This window comes from Melozone crissalis, unplaced genomic scaffold (genome assembly GCF_028551555.1).
Source record: "Melozone crissalis strain CALT ecotype California unplaced genomic scaffold, PUWL_Pcris_2 ptg000016l_1, whole genome shotgun sequence".
In the NCBI taxonomy this organism is placed as follows: Eukaryota; Metazoa; Chordata; class Aves; order Passeriformes; family Passerellidae; genus Melozone; species Melozone crissalis.
In genome coordinates, this window is record NW_026535794.1 from 52436452 (window position 1) to 52464214 (window position 27763).

General features: G+C 42.7%; 1 protein-coding gene across 1 annotated transcript in view; it reads left to right on the plus strand.

Moving 5' to 3' along the window:
* Window positions 1–560: 560 nt before the first annotated feature.
* Window positions 561–27763, plus strand: part of EGFR (epidermal growth factor receptor) — a 154633-nt gene continuing 127430 nt past the window's right edge. Inside the window, exon 1 of the mRNA XM_054273403.1 lies at window positions 561–648. The gene's annotated coding sequence lies outside the window, so the exon portion shown is untranslated. The remainder of the gene's footprint in view (window positions 649–27763) is intronic.

The window sequence follows — 27763 nt, forward strand, 5'->3', positions numbered from 1 at the left end:
GCTCCCACCTCCTCTCATCCGATATTCCGGGACAGGTGGGGAGCCCGCCCCTTCTCCACCTCGGCGGGGACGGCGCTGCCGGATTCTCCTCCCCTCTCCTCCTTGCTCCCTCCCAATCCTCCTCCTCCTTGGCGTCCCCAGAGGGAGCCCCTGCGCTCCGCGACCGAGTGGAGAGCGCAGCCGGGCGCACCCCGTCCCACAGCCGGCTCCAGCCGCTCCGCAAGCCCTTGTGCGCCCGCCGCCGCCTGCAGCAGGAGGAGCAGAGGTGGGAGGAGGAGGAGGAGGAGGAGGAGGAGGAAGGCAGCAGCCCGCCCGCAGCGGGGCACGCACGTGTGCGCGCAGCCCTCGACGGCCGCCCTCCATCCAGATCCAGCATGCTGCTCGGAGCCGCGCAGGGCAGAGCGCCGGAGAGGAGCTGATCGCTGGATCGCTGCCGCGGGAGAGGAGCACAGGGGAGCAGGAGCGGCTCCGCGGATCCCCCGTGCGCCCGTCCCGTCCGAGCCTCAGGCACCCCGCCGAGGGAGCGGCGGTCCCGCAGCATGGGCGGCCGCAGCCCCCTCGCTGCCGCCGGGCCCCGCGGCGCCGCTGTCCTGGTGCTGCTGCTGCTGGGGCGCCTCGCTCTCTGCCTCGCCGTGGAGGGAAAGAAAGGTAGGGGGCCGGAGGGGTGCGGGGTCCCGCCGCTCTTTGCCTGCTGCGCACCGGGCACCAGGGAGCCGGGGCTGCGGGCGGCTGCGTGCCGCGGCCTCCCGTGGGGAGAGGCGGAGGGAAAGTCCCAACTACTCATTTCCCTAAGAAAAAAACAACAAATCAAAATAAAAAAACCCACCCCAAAAACAGAGAGAGGGGAGAAATGCGGAGAAAACCCAACCTATAGCAGCGATCACGCAGCCCTGACTTCCTGATTCTTGGCTTATTTTCTTTTGTGGGGGTGGAGGAAATAAAAGGGAATAAGCCTTGGCACATCTCATCGGTTGTGCTTCTCTTCTTTAGTGTTTCTTTTTTCTTCTTCCCCCCTTCCCACGTTTCCCAGTCGCTCCCCGGAGAGCGCTCCCCGGCTCAGCCCAGCACGGCACGGCCGCTCTCGGCTCCCCGGCACCGGGGAGAAGCCGCGGGGCTCCCGAGTCAGCGCCGCTCCGGTCACCAACCCGCTGTCCCTCTGACCCGGACACCTCCGCTTGTCCTGCTCAGAAACAGTCGTAGTAATAGTAGAAGGAAGTATACACCTGGGGAGGGGGTGACTGAATAAAAGGGGAACTTCGTGTGGGTTCTGATTCCCCAGCTATCAGAAAGAGCAGCGATTTATCCCTGCCCGACCCGGCGCGAAGGAGCCGCCGTCCCGTCCCGTCCCGTCCCGTCCCGCCGGTGCGTGGGAACAGCGCGGCGGGTCCGGCTGTGGGGCCGGGCCGTGGGGCTGCCGCGGGGGCTCGGGCTTTCCTTCTTCATTGGAGAAGCTCTCTCAGAGGGTGAGAAGACGTTTCTGGCCCGTCAGACGCGTCACATTTTCTCTGTGTGTGGTGTTCTCTTTTGTGAGTTTGGAGAGCAGGCCCCGGCTGCCGTTCCAGCCGGAGAGCAGTCCTCTTAATCTTGGAAATCTGCCAGCCAGAGGAAAAAATGCACATTTGGGTGGTTTGGTTTTTCTTCTTTTTCCTTTCATTCTTTTTAAAGAAAAAGTGGGAAAAGGGAACTATTACTTTCTAGAAGGACTGATTGCATGGCTTAGAGCAACTGAGTTAGAGTCTTTCGTGACTGTGGACTGTAAAGCCGCCCTGAAAGTGAGGAACACCCCATCCAAAAGAATTAGTTGCACAACCTTTAAAAAGCGGAAAGATTCTCTTGTTCCAGAAATCAAGTTCATACCTGTTGTTGATGTAACATGGGCAGTTTTTCTTTCCTGGTTTTCATTTATTTTTTTTCCCTCACCCTTTGAAGGTGATGAGAAGTAAAGTGCCTCCCATCTGCTCTGCCTGTCTTTTGAGGTGCAGTCTCAGGTGCACATGCCCTGTATAGTATGCTAAGGGTGAGGAGAAATACCTTGTTTATAAGGTTTAATTCTGTGTCTCATAAACTTGCCAGTTTTGGAGGTGATAACTAAATAATCAATTGCTACGTGATAAATCCAATGGAGGTTATTCTCAGGATGTTGTGTCAGCAAGTAACTGTTCCTCTGGTAAGAGCTGGAGGCTCAGTGGCAGAGGTGGAGGCAGAAGGATTTCTTCAGAAAGCATTAATCAATTGATTGGACTTCATTAACGTCTCCCCACACTTGAAGATAAGCAAGGATATTACTCAGAGGCACAAAATGAAGCAGCATTTGAGAATTGTGCATTATTGATTTGAAGCAACAGGTCCAGCAGGTAGTAGAGGATCAGCGTATGTTCGGGACTGCCTCCTTGGTCAAATGATATGACCTAGCATCAGAATTCAGAGAAATGCTGAGAGGAAGCTTGCTGTCATCAATATATGCAACACTTCTGCAAGTTCAAATCGCATGTGAAATGACACTTCTTAAAACTTCAACCTGATTTGTTCTGTTACCAAATGGAGTGGTCTCAAAAAAAGAAAAGGTAAAAAAAAGAAAAGAAAAGGCAGCTGTTAGAAGAACATCAGAATCAGCCTAAAAAATCCAATCAACAAAATGTCTGAATGGAAATTTAAATACAATTGTATCTTCTCCCAAAATTGTAGAATTAATTTTCTTGAAGATGGATGAGAGAAAACTGGTTTTATTGTAACACTGTAATCATTAAGATACAAACAAGCCTAATTGAACATATTCCAGAACCAAACAGCATTGCTCAAAAGTGAAGTACTCTCATCACAGGGATCAATACCCACCTCTATGTACCTGCTCTGATGTTGGCCCACCTTGAGCACGGTGGAACTAATCCAGATTTCCACTAATCTACCCGGAGGCCTGCTTGGTGGTACCTGAGATAAATACAGTGATAGCTGGCATGCCACTTACTGGATGCATTTGACCCGTGTTCTTTTTGTGTGCCAGTGCTCAGTGACAGTGCTACGGTTCAGCAAATTGCTTTTAGTTGCTATATATTGGTTTTATATCTGTAGTTTTGATCTGTAGCTGCAGCCCTTGTGGGATGGGAGTGTGCTCCGTGTCGGGAGTGTGCAGGCAGCCGTGCCAGGCGGCTCGGAGCTGCTGGAGTGGGCTGTGGTACCTTTCTGTACCTGGAGACTTATACAGAGAGTTCTGAGTTCTTTAAGGGTATCCAAGTGTTCATGTCTATGTGAAGTAAAAGATTTTTGTCTGATATCCTGTGCAGTGTTTACGTGTGGGCTGTGTGTGTACTTATATTGAGTATTGTCTTGTAGTTTCTGCACTGTGTATTATTCCATGCTCACTTGTGACAGATGCCTACAAGTGGATGAGTCTTTGTGGATTGTGCAGAGCTTGATCCGGTTCCGTGCAAGCATCCAATGCTTTTTTAGATGCACTCCAGTGTAACCTGGCTGCTGCTCTGTGTAGCAGAGGTCTGTCAGTAGCCTGTGAGTTGTGCCTGCGATGGGGGCCTCCCAGGAGCAGGGGGCTGCCCACACATCCACAGGGTGGCTGAGGAGTCAGCAGTGTTCTCTGTCTACCTGGTACCAGGTGAAGGATGCCTCATACTCCTGTTAAAGTCCCGGGAGAGCTGGTACACTGTTCTCTCATTCCTGTGTTTGTATTACCACTGACACAAGGGGAATTTTCTGTGTGGACAGGAGCTGGTAGTATGTTTGTGTAGGTATTTATTATGTGAGGTCTTGTCTGTACAACCATTTATTATTTTCTATTTCTTTGGTAAATGACCAAACATTTTTGGATTTGCAAACTAAAATCAATCTGTGCAGTCATGATGGTAAATACAGTAAGAGAAATGGAAACTTAGATACTGATATGGCCCAATTTGCTAAGATAATAGAAATAAATAAATAGTGTTGAGTGTAGAGCTGCTTTTACTCCAGTGCCTCAGTGGAGAACAAAACCCAAAATTCATCATTAAGAGCAGTGAAGGGAAGGTAAAATGCTAGCAAATCATCTCCTTAATTCAGGTAATCTGCAAAATATTGTGACTATGTGCAAAATTTTACAAGGGAGATTGGCCTCTCAGCAAAGTGTGTGTGTGTAGTGAGCAGACTAAATGCTGAAGTGCTACTAAATACAAATGTGTAATTTCTTGCATCAAGAGTATATTAAGAGATTTGCAGATAAATAGGAAATCAAGATCAATGCCCTGGAGACTTTACAATCAGAGTAGTCAGTTGTAATTTATTTGTTAATTTATAAAGAGAGACTTTTGGGGAGTGTCGCACAATGCCATTATGATCCTCAGGGCTGACTTTTGCATTTAGGTATCCATGTATCACTGAAATCGCTGGGATATGCTGGCTTTAGCAGCAAGATAGCTGACTAGCCAAACCAGTTCCTTCAGAAAGTGTCCTTATCTTCCTTGAGCACAAACTGCCTTTGCTTAATAGCTCTTCGGAAACAAGCCTAGTGGAAGGTTTGCTTCATTTTTGGGAGGATGACAGTACCTTCATGGAATGGTTTTGCATAGAAACTGTTGATGTTGCTGCAAACTCTTGCTCTAATCCAGGTTTCAGTAGTATGTGTGTGCATCAGAGAATACAGTCACACTGTGTATGTGAGTGGATTATCCCAGAAAGAACTGACACTCAAAATTGTTGTCAGCATGTTATGTTATAAGCACCAGCATTTACAGGTATGAGAACTTGTGTTAAATCTCATGTTAGACTTGGATCTGTATTGCAGAAGTGTTTGTGTAACAAAAATTTGACTTGTAGAACTTTTATTTGAGGGAGTCAGAACAGGCTGTACTCACAAAAACATCTTCTGGCTGTTCTATATTAGGAACGCTTCCTGGGGTGACCTGGCTGACAAAACTTTATAAATCTAGTCTAGTCAAATTCTGTAAAAAGATTACTTGCTAGATAGAATAATTGCCATTTTGGAATTGTGTGAATTGCATTAGGCATCTTCTAATTGTGTTCATAATTTCTCAGACCCCTGTTTGGCTGTTCTGCTCTCCTTGGACATTTACTTACTAGTGGAAAATTAACTTCTGTCAGTCTGGGCTCATCTGGCACAAGAATCACATTCAGCTTGGATGGGAAATGACTGGCTTTGTCAGAAAGAGAAAGTTATTAGGAAATGCAGCAGAGCTGTTATTTGGGAGGATCGGTCTCACTTTCTGACTCCTGCATTTGCTTTGTGGCAGCTGTGGGAGGTGTGAGCCTGCGATGAACACTGGAGCAGCAGTGTCTGTGGTGACAGGGATAGTTGCCTGTCTCGCACTCGCCTCGAGGTTAGCTTGAGCAACACATCTTGCTCTAAGTGCAGAACTTGCCTCTCTGGGTCCTGGGCAGTGCTTCACCCAGCACCTGTGCTAGGGACTGTGGCCAGGAGCTGTGTGATGCTGAGCTCTATGGCAGAGGAGCAGGGATAACAATGAGGGGCCCTCTCCGCTGGGATGCACCCTTCAAACAAAGCTTCTGCAATGCCACACACCTCTGGTGATGAGGGTGGTACAAGAGCTGTGTTGGATGTGACACATCAGAAGTCCTCTGTTCCTGAGAACTGCTGCTGTTCATATCTTGGTTTTACAGAGCTTGTGAAATCCATGAGTACGTGGAGGGCTTGTACTGTGGGTTTGTCAGCATTGTGTAGGTGTTGGTAGAAAGTGTTTAAGTGTTCAGGTGAATTATGTTTTTCCAGGCATTAATGGTACACAGTGTGGAAATGCGCTGCTTAGTGTTTGGTGTGGACTTTGATAGTCCTTGTTCAGCTTAATACGGTACACACTGATCCTGTTAAGTACATACGGATTTGACCTTCTCCTCCTTCAGGGAACTTCCAGGAACACTATTAGTAGGTACAGTATGAGACCCAGTGGTGTTTCAGTGCATTCTGATTATGTTACTTCTTGACTTCCAACTATGGCAAACAGAATTGTAATGCTTCCTTTTTTATGGCTGGATTTTGCTGACCTAATAGTATTGAGTAATAGTGTATTTTTTTTTTAATTTCAGAAATAGTTACAGAACATTTGGCATTAGTATGTGCAGAAGAAGTCATTCTTAAAGGAAATGTGGGAAAAAAAAATGTACTCCTCTGTACAGAGAAGTTGGACCAAAATAAATATCTATTTCTGCTGAAGCAAGGTGTTTATTTATTAGGAACTTTGACAACTTTGTTATTTGTCTTATGGAGGGAATGTGTAGGTGTGGGTATTGTGCTCTCCATGCTTAATGTTATTAAGGGTTGTTCAAAGGAAGAAACATGGGAAACCTACCTGTGAGATTGTGTGTTTGAACAGGAAACCTTTCTGATGACCAAAGTGAAAAGATGGGGCCATGTGTGTTGGCCATTGAGCTAACAAGTGCAAGTGCTACCACACCACACGTTTTTAAAATTATTTTTTAATGAGCAGAAGGCATACTTAGGAGAGAGACATGCTGGATTTATGTATCTCGTAGGGATGTGTGAGCTTTCGTTTGGAAGCTTCAATGCAAAGTGTGTTTTGCCTGTTGACAGATCCATGCAGGGCAGGTGCAGGGATTCTCCTCCTGCCAGCGTTCCTTCCTCTGCCCAGCACATCTGCGTACATGAAAGTAAACATCTACGTGTTCACATGCATGTTCTACTAGCAGAGTGCATTGAATCATGGGTGGCTTTTGTTTGTTTCAGTGGTTGAGGAGAAAAAAAAAAACCTAGAAAAAAGAATAATTTCCAGTCATACTGAAACAAGTATGTCAGGGGTGGTTTTAGTGAAGAGAAAAAAACCCAACAACAAAACACCAAGAAAAAAAGCCCTGTTTTAATATAATCTGGAAGATCAATTTGACTTGAGACTATTTCTTTTCAAGTTGGATAAGAAGCAAAATGAAATGTTGTTTGAAATGAAAATTTGCAGGTTTATTTTGAAAATACCAGAATACCACTTGATTTTCTTATACTTCCCTCCCACTTAGTTTTTTGACCAAGGCATGTTTGCTGAGCTTGGCTCAAAAAATTAGGGCTTTGGGAGTGGGGTAAACTGTCATTTGTGTACACATTAATAGTTCTGCTCTGATCTCTGTGAGCACTGAGATAAATCAAGTCCAAAACGCTTGTGATCACTTTTTTCTAATTTCATAAATTGAAATGGTGAAATCGTAAAAACAGTGAAACGGGGATAAATAAATAGGTTTAAATTAAAAGAAGCTTGGTGTCCATCACCTCCCTGGCCTCCACATGTTTGGCACCTTCACCATGCATAGCTGTGCTCCAGTGGAGGAGCCCGAGCCTTGCAGGCTCCTTGCTGGAGGCGGGCTGGGGCTCTGGGCACATGGGGTGACGCTGCTGAGCAGTAGCAATGCCCCAGGGGCCAGCAACGCTTCTGTGTGGGTTAAAAGCCTTCTTGTCTAGCAGTTACCTCTCTCTGGTTGCTTTACCTTGCAAAGGTGCTGTGTGACTAGCCTTCCCAGGAGTGTCCTCCAGTTCCTGGAAAAGTCGGGGATTTGCCAGCTCCCTCCCGAAGTGAAAAACTGGAAGTAAGCATTCAGGGCCAGCAAAGGCAGTGTTGCCAGAGCCACTCTGCTGGGGTGGATGGCTCCTTCCTGGGTGCAGAGACCAGCAGGGTTGGATGAGTGGCAGGGACCATGCCAGACAGGATGTTTTCTGGGGAAGAGGTGGAAGGAAGGAGAAGAGGATATAAACCAGCTGTCTTGATGACAGGATAGTAGTATTTTAGCTCTGGCTTTTATAAGAAGAAAATTATCACTTTGTGGAAATGGCATTTGTATGTTTGGTAATCAGGACATAGTGGCATAATCCCTGCCTTCCCATCACCAGATTCTGCAGTAAATACAAAGATAACCAGAAAAGCCTTGGAAATCAGCCAGTCTTGGCACTGGGGCACTGCGAGCTTGCACAGCGCTTTTCCTAGATAGGGAAAAGTATTGTTTTACCTATCATGATTCAAGGGCTCGAAGCCACAGAGACTTTGAATGCTTGCCTGAGGCAATACATCTGGCCACTGATGAAGTTGCCTGCTAGTATTTTGGCCTCTCACCCCATGCCCAAGCCGATGATAAACACTGCCCGGAGTTGATGGTAACCAACATCCTACTTGGGGCTTGTTCACAAGCTTTAAAAAAATGTCTGGTGCACAGCATCATTTCTTCCCTTTCCTGCAGGCCCTCCTGTGTGCCCTTCCCTGGGGACATGTCCCTTGGTGGAGGCTGGCTGGAGCCTGGGATGAGGTGACCTGTGGTGGCATGCGTCTGGCTTGGCTCCTGATGGCTGAGGCGTGCTCACTGCCTGCCTGTGGTAGGGCCCAGCGTGCCTGGCCCCTTGCTCCACTGCCCCGGGGAAGCCCCAGCACCTCCTGAAATAACACCACTGTGAGACAGTAGCTGCAAATCAAGGCTGGGTGTAAGCAGATGCATTGTTTCCTAAATTGTGCTTTTTATGTAGCTGCAGCACAGTTATGATGGCAGTTCTCACATTTGCAAGGCCTAACTTAAAAAAAGCCCCTAAAACCAACCAACCAAAAAAAAAAATTGTAGCTTCTTCTGTCTGGAGGTATGTATTCATGGATATGTATTCCCTCCTTCTCCCCCATTAAGCTCTGAGACATATGTGGAATTCTGAAATTCAAGTTTGAATCACGTCTGAGGCAGTGGATGTTTCTTCTTAAGAGCTGTGTACTTCAGTTCTGCAAAGTGAAGTTACGGCTGCATGTGCAGTTCCCTATTACTAAGCAATTTTTTCATCCTAAAAAAACCAGGTTTTCCATTGCATTGGAATTATTATTTTTTCAATTCAATTTACAGTGTTTTTGTAGATCCGTGATGTTTCCCGAAGTTCACTCGGGAAGTAAAACTAAAGAAGGAGGCAGGGTTCAAGGAAGAAGCTTGTTTTAGCAGTTGGGTCAGTTATTTCAACAATGCCTTTAGCAAAGAAGTAAGAGGCTGTTTGCACAAATCAGTAACTAGTTCCCATGATTCAGATTGAATCACGTAGCTCAAGTCATTTGAATAAATAAATGACTTCTAGTAAGTGAGACAACCTCTGCAATTAGGATGGCATGCTGCATATTTCATGTTATTTATTATGTGGTTTTCAATAGATATGATTAAGCTGGTTTACACTTGGAATGCTAGGTAGCATTTCAACACAAGCCAATTAACCAGAGCTCACATTAAAATGAGGTGCACATATGTTTTGCACAGGTGGCATTGTGCTGCATCTTCTGCACTTTTATTTTCTTGTGAATTTTCTACAAACAGATTCTTAACAGGAAAAAGAAATCACCTGGTCAAGGGCACCTCCATTTTCTGTAATTGTAGTGAGCAATTCTCAAGCAGGTGCTTTGCAAATATTTACAGTTGCTGCAGTCTTAGCTTTCCTTCATGTCTTAGTTGGCCATCAACTCCCATGGATGTGCATAACCAGAGGTGCAGAAAACTGCTTTTCTTAGACCTGTTCCATGGATTATGTGCTGTCCCTGGTGTTTCCAAGGGGATGTACTTCATGGGTCACCTGCAACTTCTGCTCTTGGATTTAGACTTTGGATGAGAGCATTGCAATTCAATGTAGAAGACAAGGAAGAAAAGGTCTGCTTGTCCTTTGTTTCTTGATGTTGTTATTTCCTAGTTTTGTTTTAATTGTAAGTAACTATGGTATGGAACTGATAAATCCCAGGCAGTTTTAGTGTTGTGAAAATAGTATTTAAAAAAATGCATGATCACTTTACTGCTATGTCATACTTGTTGGGCCATGTACAAAACAATATTAATGTAAGAAAATACACCCTGGACTATCAAAGGCAATATGATATGGAGCCATGGGATATGGTAAGATTTGGAGTCTACTGGCCAAGTGGTAATCTGCTCTATTCAGGATAAAATTTTGCTATCGTATTTCTTTCCAACTTTTTCAGTTAATATAGCATGAAAAGTACAATAAACACAATTTACAGATTTATACAAAACTGATAAAAGAGATTTCAAAATAAGGAAGATAACAGATCTTTAGTGCCAGATAAAAATACCATTTTACGTATGTGATCACTGTTTCTTCTGAGTGGAAGTTACATGAAGGCATTGGTGGTGAATTTTGCACAAACTTTAGAAGCTGGGAGAAAAACAAAACCTTCGTCGTTTTCTTTAATCATTGGGAAGGGACATCTGTGATATGAGCAGATATGACTAATGTTTGACAAATTTGTTTCTCATGTGTTAAATCTGAAGGTTCATAGACCATCTACTGGGCACATGAATACAAGGAAATCTTCCCTCACAAAAATGTGGGGGGAGATATCCTCGAGTCTGAGTGACTGGTGGTCATGATGTTTTGGAAACTGCTGAATGGCAAGGGCCTTTAAAAATGAAAATCTAAGTTACAGGAGTGCAGTGGTTTTTCTCCTCCATTTATGTTGCTGCCTATTTCTCATGAATGGAATTTTGACATTCTCACTTCTTGAATAGGATTCAATTTATTTTGCTGCTCTTCAGACTAGTACAGCACCAAGTACATGCCTTTTTTTTTTCCTTTCCCATTAAAAACAAACAGAAAACCCCAAGTGAAAAACCGATTAAACCAGAACAAAACAAACCAATTTTTTTTGGAAGCAGAAGTGTTAGTTGGCAAAATCCTGACTCTGGAAGCTGATTTGTCACAGCTAGACCATAATTGGAGCTGTTAGGTTTCCGCATGAACATGGGTTTTGCACCACAGAGCAGCGGGTAGGACGTGGGGCCCTTGGCATTTGAGGAGAGTTAGGAAATGGTGGAAGTGTGACTTCCACTTCTCTCTCTTAGTCTGGTTCTGAAAACACTCCTAAAAACCAAGCTGTCGGAAAACCAGTCACATCTGCCCTCCCTCAGGTACTGATCCAGGTCTTTCCTAATGGAAATGGTAATGTGGTAATGTGAACAGAAGATGAAGTATGCCCAGCAGGAGAGTTTTTTCCACCTCAAGTTCCATATTTGGATTGTGACTGGCATCAGAATGCTGAGACTGTCCTTAGTGAGACACAATGGCCAGCAGGACACTGATTGCCTGTACAGATGGACCGTTTGGTGTTTGGCTTTCTAAAGAAAAAAGCCCCTTCTAGCTGGTCCTTGTGTACCCAAACATGTTGGGGACACGGCACAGGCTTCTATTCAAAGTTTCACTTGTGTAGGAGAGGAAGTCAACATGAGAACTGAGCTGGTCTCTGTGCAGCAGACTGAGCAAGGTGCTGGCAAGGTGGTATCAGCCCCACACCTTGCCTTATTGACATGTTTGTAACATCTGGGTTCTGCCACATTTAATGGCAGAAGTTCAGTCTTCGAGAGTAGCAGCAGGGACAGGTATTTCACAGCAGATCTGGAAGGGAAAGCATGTAAGACAGATTTATGTTGTGTGTTCAGCTTCCACCTGCCTGTGAGGATAAGTAATTGAGTTGCGGCATTTTTGATTTGGTGTAAAAGTAATTTGTAGTTCCTAATTTGACCTCTTGCAGTGAGGAAGTCTGCAGTAAGAGGTGAAGTTGAAACTTGAGCATCTTCTGTTATCTGGTAGGATCTCATTATTTCTTCAAACATCTGTTCTAGGATACATGCGCAGTTAATGGATCAGTTTGATATTTGTCTTTTTGTTTTGAATTTGAAAGGATGACCACTGCAATGCTCTCTTATTTCCATCTGGTCTTCAAAAAGTAATTAAGTGTTGAACAATGGTATTGTTAGTCTGTTTCCTACCTAATAAGCTCTTCAAGGTGCTCTTGTTAATGATTTTATTATTTCAAATCTGCTCTTGTGCTGTCTTTCCCTCCTTAATGAGGCAGATCCCCTAGGCAGCATCGGTTTATCACAGTTGTCTATGGTAGATGAACTAATCCAGCACCAAGGAAGTTTCTGTTCAGCAGTGTGTAAGATGCTCCCATCAGTATGTGTGGGTAATTCTTGCTGACACATGAAAGACTTCGCATGTGCAAAAAAGGAGGAACAGACCCTTTTTCTAAATGAGGGTCATCTTGATTTGAACAGCAGCAGTCTGGTTTGCATCAATGAGCACATGCTATCCAGTGAATTAAGAGTAAAAATAGCTAATTAACACCTTCTCTATTTCTTTTCTTTCTGGTCATTAGTTACTACCAGCCAAATTAATTCCTGTCAGCATAGGGCATGGAAGGGTGTCAATGACAAACTCGGGTCAAGAATTGAATCCTTTGATTTTCTGGGGAGAAATATTACCTTTTTTATTGTATTGCCTGTATCATGTAATGTAATACAGGTATGCTAAGATCTGTGTTTCATATTTCACCTTATGAAGAGAAAATCTGAATTGATTTTTGGAATTTTAAAGAAAGGCTATTTTATCCTGTTTAATATGGGACCTATTGGATCCTATCTGTGGACTAAAATACAGCTTCAAAGACTCAGATAATTTCAGAAATAGCAAACATATGACTTCTAAGTAAACAGACTGATTATAATAGAGAAGATTAGGAAATGGATTGTTATGGGCCAGCTCTGTACTACTGAGAGAGATGATATCGTACTGGTGATCACACTGTTGGGCTTAACGGCCCATAAACTCTGGAAAAAGCTTTTGTAAAATGTCAACAATAGTTCCATCCATTGTTAGATTGTCAGTGAACCTCTTAGGGTCCTGCAATAAATTGCTACCATCAATTGTGTTTATATAATTTCATAAAATAAGGCTTTCGCTCTGAAGATGTAATAACTCTAATAATAAATAATAGAAAATGCTGCCAGCTAAAAATTAATGACTCAGGTCCACTGTTGCTGTAGCTACCCAGAAGTCCCTTACCTGGCTTGGGCTGAGGTGGGTTTACATTTGAGGTTCCCATGTGTAGAGGACAGGCACTTTTTCATTACCTCTGCCAGTTGCTCACTAGGTCACCAGATATAGGCAATGTCACTGCAGGGTTTGTATGAAAATTAAAAAAGAGTTTAAGTTTACTATATTTCTACTCTGCTGTTAGCTTTCACTGTGTATTTTTTGGCATTACAATTATTAGAATGTGAACATTATAAAGACTTAATTACTTTCATAGTCATTAATATTCTATTTAAAAAAGAAGTGCTTAAATTTTGGCTATAACTTACAAGCTGCGTCAATGTATGGTCTCTTTAAAACTGTTTTCACAGCTATTGCCTTCCTATCTCCTTTTTATTCCCCTCATCCCTTCCACATGATTGGTTAGATAAATTATTGGCCGTAGTGTGATACAAAATGGGCTTTAATCCAAAGTGGGAAGAGAAGGAAGTTCTTTTGCAAGAAAATAAATAGCACACGGTATTTAACAGTGCATTAAGCAACATCACTGTTAATACTGCACTGATAATGCAGTGAGGACAGCAGGAAAATATGTCATTAGTTTAGTCAAGCAGTGAATTGCTCCAGCTCTGATATTTTGTTGCTGATATTCAACATATCCAATGTGTAAGCTTATAAAGCTTAATGAAGAGTTGAGCATGGACTTTCCACCTCTGTAGCATGGGATAGAAAGAAAGAGCTGGTTTACCTGCCTGTATGTGGAGTTTCATTTTTATACTCTGGGAAGGAGGGGAACAGAATTGTGCTAAATGGACACAAGGTCTGTCCTCCTAGAATTACTGCTTGCCCATATTTATTTGCTTTATTTTCTTTAGGGGGTGATGGTAGAGGTAGGAAAGAATCTTGGGGGAATATATTCTCCAGTTTCCATCTATACAGCTTCAGGAATGCTTTTCCTCAGAAAAATACAATTCTTAAGCTAATGATCTTGAATGGCCCTTTGATAAACTTGCTTGCTCTATCTCCACCTTCCTGATGTACTTGACAGGGAGTAGTAAAGTGGATTTCAAGGAGGGGCTCAAAATGATTAGGCTCCCCAGCTTCAGAACGTGCAACTTTGAAAAAAAGCATTGTAGCTCCATACATGGAAGCTTATGGAAAAGGTAAAATTATGGAGAGCTGGAGGAGAGAGAAGAAAACCTGGAACTCTTGCTTCTCAGTTACAGTAACACTGCAGCAGGGACATGCATTTTCTCTTCAGGCTCAATCCAGCAAACCTTAGGCATTATATCCCTTTGAAGTCTGTGGATATTTTGCCTGCCACTGCAGGTTCAGGGTTTTTTTATTACTTTATTTGCCTAAGAAAATTCTTCTCATCTAGTTTAAAGAGAAAAACTGATATGGATAACCACACTGTGTTATATGAACACTATGCCAAAAATTAATTCTCCCAAAACAGAAGGTAAGATGATAATCACATCCCAAGATTTTATGGTATCAGTGTTATAACTTGCAATGGGTCCTTTGCCTGGGTAAGGCAAGTAAGTCTAGTAAGTAGATATTCTGGTAATTGTCCTTCCATTTTCTTTTCTGAAAAGATTATTTCTAGATATATTTTTGGATGTGATTAATATGATGGGTGAATTCTTTAGGCTGTGTAAAGCGCTATGGCTTCAAGCATTGATTTCTGCCAGCCAAAGCGGTGGTGCCATGGATTAGCAAAAATGAGATATCACTAAACTTGCTGGAATGAGCTTTATCAAGTTGAGTGGCATTTCTCTCACACACTGGATGTGTTGAAGCCAAAATTTTTACATGGGAGCTCTTGCAAAGAAGCGTGTGTATGTAGCATACACCTCTCTCTCTCTGTTCCTGAGAACCATTTACTATAGGCCTGAGATGATATGTTAATATGTAATTCTTAGTATATAGAGGCCTCTGGCACTCCTGCTTTATCATTTAAGAAAAAATGGTGTTACCACAGCAACTGCTATGCCACCCGGTACTGAAGCAGCTCCCATCTATGTAGCACTTATAAGAAGTACATTAGACAGATTTTTAAAGTGCATGTAGCTAAAGTGAGAGTAGGAACTTAACACTTGGTGAGTGCTACAGCGGAGGGAGATCATGAATTTGTTCAGAAGTTGAGAAAAGTTCTTAACAGAAATAAATTGCAATAGATCTAATTCAGCAAGCTCTTTTACAGATGCATCATTTCAAGTCTACAATCCCTTTGAAATCAGCTGAGCTCTGTGTAGGACTAGAGTTTGTACAGGTTCGAGAGTTGCTTTACAGGTGACAAAAATTACATTGTGAAAGGGAGTGATGGTTTTGAGAGGTTCCAGTGGTGACACTTTCGTAGGGTGTGACTGGTGAGGGCAGATACCTGGCATTTCTCTACAGTGAGCCACTGAAAATGATTGAAAGGGAAGTCATGAGTAACTGGAAGTATCAGAAGTTTTGATTTATGGGACATTTTGAATTTTGGACAAGGTTTGATATTACATTTGTGTATCACCTGTATTTGATATAACAAGAAATATGTGTTGAGGGGTGTGTATATAAGTATGTTTTGTTGTCTATTAAACGTTAGAGTGGTACATTGTAAAAGTTTCTGTACTATAAAATATAACTGTTTTAGGGGAGGCAAGAGACCTAGGGAAGACTAGGAAAGGTTTTAAGCTAGTCTGAATCTAGCAGTGTAAACCTATGTGAGTTTTCCTTGTAAGACACTGAGGTGTAAGAAGACCCTGCTATAGCTGGATGTCCAGGGCTGAGCCCCAGCCCTGGTGAAGTTATCCGTTGTCATTAAATTGCCTCTGAAAATTCACAAGTTTTGCATGAAAGCCATGCTGGGTTGTAAGGCACCTTTCCCTTCCTAGCCTGGGTCAGGCAGGCACAAACACTGATAGATCAATTTTGGATGATTTCTGAACCTCTACCTTTTACACCTTCGCTGTAGTATAACCCACAGCACTCGGGCTGATATTCCATCTCTGTAATCCCCATTCAGATCTTGCTCATGAGTTCTCTCTCTTGGTAACTATATTTACTGTCACTCTTACTTTAGGATGGTAGAGCAGGTTTATTCTTGATAACCATCCTACAGCCTCAGTATGTTTTGCTTGAACAAATGCCAAAAGCACTTGGAAGTTCACGGAGTTAAAGGCAGCAATAGGGACTGTGTCCTGGTACTGGAAACAGCACCTTTGTGGTGCTGCCCAAACAATAAGAAAAACTGATTGAGAGGATCACTAAGAAGTTTCTTCAGAAACTCAGTTTAGTTCTGGTACAAATATGACAGGGGAGTCCAGTGCATAAAAGATATTTCATGCATGTACTGTATTAAATGAATAGGTGTGTAGTGAAAGTGCTCAGACACATAACATGTATGATAATTTGCCTGAGACAACAAAAAGTCAGTTTGTGGTCAAAAGCAGAATTTTTAATGATATATTTTGTTATTTGTACGTAGCACTTTAAATGTACTACATCAAAAATTGAATGCAGGCAGTGATTTATCTCTGGAATATACATTCACCTTCAAAAATCCAGCCTGTCTGCCTGATATCTAATTAATCACTCACTTCTGATGATAAACTCGATGTTACGTTGGGAATGCCTTCCAGCACTAGCAGGTTTTTAACAAGCTGCTTGGGATGCATATTAAAAATGCTTTTGGAGACAGAGAGGCAGAAAAGCTTAGAAGTCTGATGAGTGTTTATTTGAAAGGAGCTCCCAGGGGCAGAGGAACTGGGTTCATCATTCGTAGTAGTTTACCCAGGTAGGAAATTTATTTGTTCATCTGCTCACAGAGATGTTGAGGGGAAAGTCTGTTTTGAATTTTAAAAATAAAGGTAGTGGCATTATTTCAGTGCATGAAGTTGAGGGCCTTGCCTAGAGGATGTGATGGTAGCTAGGGTTGATACCTGAAAATGATGTTTTGTCCATAGCTCACAGTGTGTGCACAAAGTGAAAGGCTGATGTCACAGAGTGGAAGCTTCCCAAGGTTTAGAAAGTTATTTCATGGACTCCATATTTCATTGCACCAGATGTATTATAAGGCTTAGCACTCCCAGTTTAAAATGCATGTGTGTTGTTCCCTTGCTGTGTTTCCTGATTGTATACAACATGCTAAAGAGAGAGAGAGCTTGCTTTAGCTATGGACTAAGTTAAACACCAAAGGCTTCTGAAAGCCAGGCAAGTTTGTTAGCATATTTCCATTTATAGGGAGGAATAGCAAACATTTACCTGTGCTGCAGGCAGCTGCATGTTACCTAAAGCTGACAATACTTTTACATGCACAGATATAAAAAGGGGAGAGTGTAAGTGTCTGCAGCACTGTGATAGGAAAACATAAGGTCACATTCCACCCTTAGGTAAATATTCTGCAGCCCTGCTGAAATGCTGAGGTACTGTGCTCAGGTCTGAAAGCAGACCTGGGTAATACAGTCAGGAAAAGCAATGCTCAAAAGCAGGGATGCAAGTCTTTCAGGTTTGCTCCCAGTCTGGGCTGTCAAGTGTAAAGGACTTGTTGGAAAAAAAAAAAGTTTGTCCTTTATGATTCATTGTAGATAAGTCCTATGCCATAGTCTGCCAATTACTTTTTGTTGTTTTGGGTATTTGTTTCTGCCCACTGTAACTGCAATAAGGAATTTTGCATGGAAATCATAATCTGTTGCAGATAAAGCAGGGGATTTTGGCTTAGTGTTTCAGAATAAGTGCCCAAGAAAGAAGTATGCTCAGAAGAAGTATGCCCAAGAAAAAGATACACCAAGGAGGAGCTAAAATTACCTGAATTCAAGTATCAAATCCTTAGCCAGCTTTGGATTTTGGGGAGAGCTTTGGTTTTGATTTTGTTTGGGTGGGTTTGACATGACTGTATAGGGATCAGAATAATGGATTTCCCATGAGATAGTCAAAAGAGGATTATAAAATCAGGATCTGTGTATAATAATTGTCTGCACTGTTGTATAGATTTGATATGGTCTAAGCCCCACCCTTCCCCCAACCCCAAGTAATTGTGTGTTATCAAGAATTAAGTGCTGCAATACAAGGTGTGTGTACTAGAGAGACTTCATTTTCTGACATGTAAAACAAAGGGTGAGTGAAGCCACAGCAGTGTGTAAGTGCTGGGGTCTTAAAAAGTGTTTGTGTGTGCATGTTTGGAGACTGCCACACAATCCACTGGTTTGGGGAAATGTACCTGTTACTAATTGCCTCTGACTTTCCAAGGAGTGCGTGGGCACCCCCGAGTGCTAGGACTGCTGCTGGGTGGGTGATGCCCCTGTGGGAGCTGCTGTCCAGGTGTGCCCGGGGGAAACCTCAGCCTGCCCCACAGCTCCTGGCACCGTTCACAGCCTTGGCAGGCTGGCCCAGCTCCGTGCCTGTGCTCTTTGGCCCCTGCTTGGCACTGGCAGGGCTTGGAGCCTCCTCGATAAGCTGGGAGGCTGTGTTTGGGTTAGGCATGATTCACTCTGCTAAAACTTCTCTAGCTGAGGGCTGCCTAACAGCTTCCTAAAGTCTCTTTAATTTTCCTGTCCATGGCATTTGCTTGCTGAGTTAATCAGCGTTTCTGAGTTTTGGACCAATAGAAAACAAAGCAGGGAATTAAAAAAAAAGAAAAGAAACTTTTAAAGCTTTGAACTATATGCTGTCTACTAACTGTCATTGGGCATGACTGCGTATTTATTAGTTCACAGCTTTAGGATATTCTGCTTTCATTAATATTGAGAATTAATCTGCACTGTGTTTTTCTGCAGCATTAGGAGCAATCCTTTGGCTGAATACAAATGAGGTTTTTTGCTGCAATCCAAACTCAGCTGTGGGTAAATACTTAAAGAGGATATTTATGAGGCACCTACATGGCATAGTGAATTCTGGTTTGGCTGTTTGCTTTTTGTTATTGTTTTCTGGCTGAGTTTTTTTAGTGATACTACTTTCTGCAACATGCCAGGATAACAGGTGGGATATTTACATCTCTATTCTTACTTTCTTTTTTAATAGCATTTCATACTGTAGCTACCTAAGGAAAGCATAACTTATTGCCATTGAAAGAGAGTTTGGTCCAAAATCTCAGGACAATAGCTGCTTTGCAGATCTAACATGATTTCTGAAGACAAAAGGCTTTTAGAAGGTAAAACTAGGCCTGTAATATCTGGAAAGCCTGCAAAAGGTGCTGCACAACTTCTGCACTTAACTGCTGTATCACAAGGATACTTGCAGCAAACTGGTCAGACTGAGCTGTGAAGACGAGGATTGGACACTTCTCCTTGGCCAAAGAACCCGATGCCATCCTTGGACATGTTGTGTTTGCTTTATTTTCTCCTGAGGTGGGATGGGTGTATTCCTTTGCCCAACCACTCACCTGTTGCCCTCACCATAAGTTTTCAGTTGGCTGAGCATTCTCAGGGCTGATTTGCGCCTTTGCACAAAGCTTCGTACAAAGGAAAAGCATCTTACAGCTGGGAAGAGGGGAGAAGAGCACCATATGATGGCTGTCCATTCTATGATCTGATTCAAAAAGTGTTCCTTCCCCACAATTTTTATTTATTTTTAAGTGAATATTTTCTTTTAAATTATGTGCATTGGACAGGCAACGCAAAATGCCCTTGATAACTTGCATATTTGTTCTTCAAGCTTGTTTTGTACCTTTGTCCTGGGCTCCATTTTATTGTCAATTTAAATCCATTAGAAAGAGAAACAAGTCTCCACAGATCCTGTTATGTACAACAGCTTTACATTTAAATTTGAAGTGTAATCATGCACAAACATTGACTTGACCAGTATTGCTACTGGCATTCCTGTTAAGTGGCTAGTTTAAGGCTTAATGACCCCTTTGAAACTGAGTGCTTGCTTTCTGTCATGTATTGATGATATTGTGTGAGGCCAGCAATTGAATTTTTTTATTTTCTTCTCAGTGAGTTTTAGAAAACGTTTCAGCTACTGGCCTGGTTTGTTCACTCCATTACCCTCACTGGTGGAGATGGAGCTGTTTGGACAGGGCACGTGCCATCCAAACCCAGCTGGTTCATGTAGCGTCCTCAGAACTTCTCAAATTTGGTGAATGCTTTTGCGATCATCATGGCAAGAAGTTGCCAGTTGGATGACAAATTTATACATCTCCCTGGTGCACGAGAAGATCCCTGGGGCCCTACACAGCAATGAAAATTTTCATTGGTGAGCCCAGTCACTGGGTGGATCTACTTGTGGTGAGGTCTGAAAAGTAAAGCTGGGGAGGCCTTGACACTGAGTGTTGCCCCATGTTTCTCCATAGTGTGCTTAAGGGTGGAGAGAGCAAAATCACAAAGTACCTGGTCTCCGAGTACCTGCAATGAATCAATAAGTAGTGCATAGAGGTCTAAAATACAACTGATTGAAAAAATAAATGGTTTGAGGTTTGGTAATGGGACAAATGGCTGGAAGCTTTGGGATGAAGTACATAAAGATGCTCACTTTTTATGTCACTTAGCATTAGTTTAACATAGGACAGGCTAGACGTGCCATGCTTTTTGCATGGGATTGGCACTTTAATGCTTTTAGCCTCCTTCTCCTACCAGAGAAAAGTCTGCATCGGCCAGTGGCACTGACTGAAGCCTTGGGCTGTGGAGTGAACATCCCCAGCTAAACATCGAGGAACCTGAACAAAATCAAGTGAAGCTTTTGCACCTTGTTATTCATTTTGTATTCAGTTTCTCATCCCATTATGAATTGTAATAATTTAATTTAAAAAGGCAGCTGGTAAAACCAAGAACACGCTGAACTTGGCATCAGTCCTCTTGTGCAAGTCTGGGACTCATAAAAGACTTGGACCCAGGATGAAGCACCTTCGGCGAGAGCCCCTGGCTGCGACCCAGGACAGCTGCGGGGACGCTGCAGCCTCCTCTGCCAAACCGGGCTGTTGCAATAGCAGCCACTCCTGAGCACAGAGGGTCTTTCCCACTAGCAGCTTTCTTCCATGGAAAAATGTATTCCCAAAAGAGAAGACTGAGCCTGGGACCAGCCTGGGGGGGTCAGATAAGATCTTTCAAAATGCCACTCTGCAGCCCAGAGATTGAATAAGCCTTTGGGTATGTCCGCTCTTTGGGACGCTTCACAGTTGAAGTACATGGTGCTCCCCAAAGTCCTGTGTGTGACCAGAAGCAAATGGGCACTTGGGGAGACAGCAAACCTCTCTTAGTTCATCCCTCATGCTGTTAAAGAAATTCCTTCTTCCAGTGCTTTCCACAGTGTTTCCACAAGATCTTTCGTCCTCTTGCCAAAGTGTTTGCATGCCTATTCTTGTGGAGGGGCACAGGCAAAGTTGGAGAAATTCCTTGCAAAAGGCAGGGATTTTGGACTCTTGGCAGGCCTGTAAGCAAGGAGGTTTCTGACATTCTAGTTCTACCTTTGGAAAGTTTGTTGTCACATTTTGTAGAAGGAATTCTGCTTATGAGGGAATAACTTGCTGCCCCTAATTTATGGAAATACACAGTGGATTTCAGTGGTGGATTCTATGAACCTACAGTTTCTCTAAAGTCTGAAATAAAAGTGTAACTTTTATTTTTCTGCTTAAGCTGTGCAATTTGGGTGTTTGCAGTATTTTAGAGAGGCAACAAAATTACTATTGGCTTTCCCACAATAAATCTTTGACCTTCCCCACCATTTAAGCATTAGCAGATTCCCTGTGCTGTGCATGGGGGTGGAGAGAGGAGCTGTGGAGTTACACGCACATGCTGACACACACGCATACATTTGTTAGTAGCTCTAGCAAGCACTTGGCCTGTGATCTCAAGGCAGTGTTAGGGGGTTTCTTTCCTCCTCTGCACAATAGTGGATGCAAAGCAGTTATGATGTACAAATTAGGGCAAAACTGCGACTCCATGCAATTTGCATCATGTTCAGCGCTGCCCCAAGTTCCCTGGGGGAGACCCGTAACATTTGTTGGTGTGTGTTTGTGCAACCTCCCTCGCCCAGCCCAAGGGGCTCTTGTGATCCTTGGCTCCTTCCTTCCTTCGGGCCCCCAGTGCTCACGCGCTGATCTGTCATCTGGCGACGGATGCAGAAGTTGGAACTTCATCTGTGCATGATGCTGATCACGGAGATGTAGCGTGAAATGGAGCTTTCCCCGCGTTACGTTTCCATGGGTTTCAGACTTCAGCAGCTTGTGAGCTTTATGCAAGCTGATGGATGCAAAAGGAGTGCTGAGCGCTGTAGGCATAGGGCAGGGAGAGGAGCAGAGAGGATGGTTTCAGGGCTGCACACATCTGTTACCTTCGTGCCATGCTCACAACAGAGCAGCGGGGGCTTTTTGACACTTTGGATTTTTCTCAGTTCAGTTGCTCAATCCCAGATTTTGTTTTGTGCATTACTGCAGTTTCACATTTCACTGGAAATTATTCACTCCCTGTGCCAAAAATAGGAAATTTGGAGAAAATATGGAGTAGGTTCAGTAAAGATGAGCAAATACTTGTGTTGGAGGTGATTAGCTCTGTGAGTTACACTCAGGTTCTCTCAGATGGAGCAGCTGAACTTTTTTGTGGCACATCAGAGCCAAGTGTGAAAATAACGGGTGCGAGTCGTATCCGTGGCAGATCCCAAGCCTCTCCCTTTGAGAATAAACCAGACAAAAGAACATCTGTATGCTTCTGATGGCTAAAAGATCTTACCAATTATAGAACATGTACAAAACAGAGTAAGACTATACATTGTATTACAAGTGCAGAGAAGTGCTGCTAGTGACTGAGTTTTCCTAGGCTAACATTTCATCCGGGATGGAAACTATGAGGCTCTCCTTAGCCTGCACGTTCTGCAATAACATTTTATCAGCAGGCAAAGTCTCATTAAATACACCCCATCGGCTGTGCTTGCACTGCCAATTTTTGAGTGGAAACATTGTATTAACTTGGCTGTTCCCTGCAGGATATTACTCTTGGAAAATTATAACAAAGTGAACAATCCCCAAATCAGCATTTTTCATTTATAGCAGGCCATAATTTACAGTACAGTATGGATCTATGCCTGCCTGGAGAATTCCCTGTCTGCCGTGGCAGGGAAGAGCGTGCAATTCTGTATTTGCCCAAGGAAGCATTTGTCTTACCTGCACACAGTGGTTTGGATTCTCAAGGCCTCTGTGTTTCTCTGTGTGTTACATGTAATGACTCATTATCAACTCTCTAAAATCCAGGCTGCACATCCGTTTTAGGACCACAGTTTATCTCCTGCATGGCAATGACATGCACTTCCCAGGGCCAAAAATTAAAGGACAGGGTTTTGCCCCTCGCCTCATCAGACCCCAGCCTGCTGTGACCACCTTGTCATGAAGACTTTACAAGAGAAACTAAAATAATTACTTCAAATACTAGACAAAAATCCAGCACCAGGGTTTCTAAAGCAGAGTTTCAGGCACTCAACAGAGATGCATAAGCAGCCCACCTCCTTGCACTCTAGAAGTTTATTGCTTGTAGCATCTATGATTGCTTACTTAACTGGATAAAGCCAATGCAGTGGTTTCATTTGAATTTTGGAAGATTTAGGTAAGCAATGCCCTGAATATATTTAAAAAGAGCAGAAAATTTTGCTGTTACGGGAAAAGGAGAAGAGACCATTTTTCTTCGCCCCATAAAGTTTTCTTTGTCAAGAGTAAAGCAGTTCACTGCATGCCCATAGGTTCTGAGTGGTTGTTCTCTTTTGTTTGTGTAACAATTTGTATCAGCAAATGAAAACAGTTCAAGCTATTAACTTTGGCAGTTTCTTTTTGACAAATGCAAATACTAAATTGTAACATGCTGGAAAAGTCCTAAGTCCTGGGGGCAAACCAACCCCTAGTGTCCACAGAGGTGTGGTTGGTGTTACATTTCTGTGTGTATTTACTTACATGTATCCATGGAAGTATAGTTCTATTCTTATTTTTACACATCTGCTGTGTAGTAACCCTGATTCTTTAAAAACATAACCAGTGGGGTTTTTATCAAGCAACTTAGTGTCAGATATTTCCTGACAAGCGAAACTATTCCAGCACCAGTACTTCTGAGACCGACAACTTTAGATACATAGTCTGTGGATATCGTTGTACGTTAAAAAAATAGAATGAAATAAAATTTACTTCGAGAACTATAGTGCTTTTTCCATCCAAAACATTCTCCTTTATTTCCCTTTCTTTTGGAGCATTTTGCAGAGAGTCTGGATGGGAAAGTATGCTTCCCTTATTACCATTACAGCTGAGAAGAAGGGGTAGATATGGTTTGTGCTTCTGGCTTTCATTCCCACCAACTCCAGTATGGCTTCTCCCTTTCTTACTCAGTCTAACCTGATTTAATATTCCGCTTCAAAAGAGGGCAATTAAACAAAAGGTCTGCGCTTTGTGCCAGCATCTTTGAAGCCAACCATGAGACTCCATTCCCAGAGGATGAAAGATAATTTCCAAGGAGGCCTAAAATTTCTAGAGCGTAAACAAAGTAAGTGGATGGTTTCACTAAATGGCTGTATTTATTAATAATTGCATTAACTGCCTCTTATGGGTCTACACCTGTTGATTTTTGCATTATTATTCTGGTAGCCAGCTCAGTCTTTTCAAGACCAGGGAGGCGTAGTGAGTGATGGCTGGTGTTGTTTCTGCCTGAAGAACAGGGTGAAAGTGAAGGTGCCAAATCTCTTTTTTCCACAATTTTTTAATAGCAAAGAGGGCAGCAGCAATAGTTAAATCTGCCCTGCACCCTTATAGGTGATGAAATAAAATGGAATGATATTTGGGGAAACTGTGAAGTCACCTTATTTTCATTCCTGTCCTGTGATGGTTCTGTTAGAGTGAAAGGACCTCTTCTATTATTTTCTTTTTAACATATATTTTTTTAAACATTAAAATATGTTCACCAAGACTAGGTTCTCCTTTCCAGATTTGTTATTAAGAGTCAGCATATTTGAAGCCTTTGTGGGTGGGCTCATAAAAAACTTGATCTTTCTTCATGTTCTTTGCATAATGAAGAAGAAAAAGTAAAAACACCTCTGGGGGATGCTGGTAATTGAAACCTAATTCCCAGGTATTTAAGCACATTAATGTCTTTAAAGACAAGGCCAGAAAATTATGGGAACATCCAAGACTTTGTACATATTTGTGTGAGGGAAAGAAAAAATTCACAGGCTTTAATTTTTTTTTTTTTTAATCCAGTTGTATTATTTTTTTCTTGAAAACATAAAGAGAACTGCTAAATGAAATAAGTAGAAACAGCATATAAAATGTTGATTTGTAGTCCTTCCACTCACTGAGGGGAAAGGAGATGCTTCCTGTGTGGTTGCATCTCTGTTGAAATTCACGTAGAACTCCATGGAGCTGAGAAAAAGAGATTTTTTTCTGTACCTCCCAGGTGGAAGTGCAATGAATTGAAAGGCCCATGCCAGAGTTCACTCACTTAAGCTCATGGGCTGTTCACAATTACACTCTCCAAAGTTGTTCCTGCCTCTTAAAGATATGTGGGATTGCTAACTGAAGATAAGGTTGGTAGCGACCCTAGTGCAACCTGTTAGCCTGATTTGATCCTGCTGTGCAAACAGAGAGTGGAGAACTCAGAGAGGAGGCACTCGTGTGAAGGCAGATCTTACTGCTTTTCAGCTGAAAGGTATCTTTACTTTTCACCTTCCAAAGGTGCAATCGATTTGGTTAGGGACTGGGTTCAAAATCTAGGTCTTGGCTGTAATGAAGTGTAAAAAAGAAAAAAAAAATCAGTAAACAATGAGAGAGAACAATTGTTTCCCTAAGGCCAATTTGAAAAGGTTGATTAATCAGCTTTCAAACTTGCAGTGATACCAACCAGCCCCCTCTCCCCCCATAGCAGTTCAATACCAGAAAATATTCTATAGGTAGTAGAACATTTAGAGCTGAATGGAGATTGGGCAGGGGATGTTGAAGAGAACCCACTTTTATATAAATTTCTGGGGGGTGGCAGTATGGATGAATTTCTTGGTCCTGCCATCTTATGACTCATGTTTACAGCCTTCATTTGGTAGAAAAGTCATTTGCTAATCTCACTGATGCATGGAACTATGTTTGGAAAGCATGTAGGATTCCATGCATGCCATGAGTGTAGGATTTAAGGTGCTTCATCTATTCCAGGAGAGAGGCAGAAGATTACAACTGGAGAGCTGCAGAACGGTTGCAAATGGTGTTTTGGCTGCTTGACCTTTATAGATCTTTTCTCCCACTCTTGTAAAAGGGAAAATTCCTCTGATTTTGAAGTTGTTCATCATTGCTCACTGTCCCAATGAGTTCTTGGGACTCTCCTGATCTTCTGTGTGGAAGCTGGATGCTTGCCAGCTGCACAGGCTGCTGTGAGTCATTCCCACAGGGCTCTTGCTGAAGCATCAGATATGTCAAGGCTGTCCTAACCTGTTATTGGGAAGTCTCCAAGTTTTTATAGATAACGTGCTTGAATTCCATGCATTTGTCTTTGGGGAGAGATTTCTGGGTCCCTTCCCACATTTCAGATTGGTGCTTGCCTGCATACAGGTAAATGCCCATGGCCAGCACTGCAGTCCATGGAATCCATTCCATGGAGGACACTCAGAGGTGCATTGCTTGGACCCTGGCTGGGGGAGGAGAGATACGTGTTCTGCATGTGTTGTCTCATTATTTGGGAGAGCAGGGTGTTTTGGGGAGGAGGGTCTTTTTGGTTTGGATTTGAAAATGCTGTCCCATGGGCAGTTAGTGTGGAATAGGGGCTCTGTGAGATGTATAGCAGCAGTGCTTCTCTGTCTGGGAGTTATCTTCAGGTTGTTCAGAATGTCTGCCCTGGGGTCACAGACTCCCTCTAAGGCTGCTTGTGAAGAAAATTGCTGTAACCTATTTTTTTCAAACGGGAGAAATGAAGTCAGGACAGAGGTTTTAAGTTGCCTGAGGTAGTTACTGGCTTTTCCTACTTTTATCAGGAAAACTTGCGTGTTGTGGTAGAAGCATTTGTCCTCTTGTGCTGAGGTGGCAGCTCTGATGGGTAACTTGCTACTTGGCAAGATCATTATATGTAATTAGGACCTGGAGTGTTACTGAGAGGAATGCTGATTCCTCTTTTGTACAGGTAATTTATCATGATTTGTATTTCAGCTGGGGTTTTTTTTCAGGTGTGTTGTTCATGCATGTCACCCTGTTTCTGTGATTTAGTCCCTTCTAGGTGATAGTGTGCTCTGTTTGCATTACCAAGCATGAACTTTCTGTAGATCAAACCTCTGGCTTAGACATAGGGTGCTTTCTTGAATCTGTAGGCTTTGTAGTCTTAACTAAAAGCCAGAAAACAAAAAGGGTTTCATACTTTGTGGTGGAGGAACATTTTACTGGAGACATTTCAGCCCAGCTGGTCATTACTCATCCAAATCCAGTGGTTGCACTTAGCCCATGTGGGAGGGACATTGCAATCTGTAGACAGGAAGTACAAATAAGGGATATTGCTTGGGAAAGAAATTTAGATTATTTTCACTGTGAAACTGTGTGTGTGTGTGTGTGGCTGTGGCTCTGATACTAATGGAAAATGCAACTTTGATTGTTCGCTTCAGGAGAATTTTTTAACAGTTTCTGTGCTCAGTTTTAAAATGAAATGTTTCTGCAACTGATTCTGCTCCTGAAATCTCTGCTCTTTTTGCACATCGACACCTAACATCCATTCTACTTTACCTGCACATTTCTAAAGCTTTGGGATGTTAAACTCATCTCAGATTTGTTTAACATACATATTTTCTTCAAGCATTTAAAACAAATTAGTGTATTTTCAAGTCTCTTAAGAGATGGAAGAAGGGATGGAAATTTACGTATGAAATTTTGAGGACAATTTTGATCTGACCCTCTTTATTTTGAATCCATGATGTATCCAGAAAATTACTACAGGTAGAAATGATAGATTAATTAAAGCTAAAATGGAAAAATTTGTATGTTATTAAAAAAAAAGAAGAGTAAAAGTCATGATGAAAATATGGAGCAGATGCTTCTTCTAGTCTTAAGGAAGAGTTAAGGCC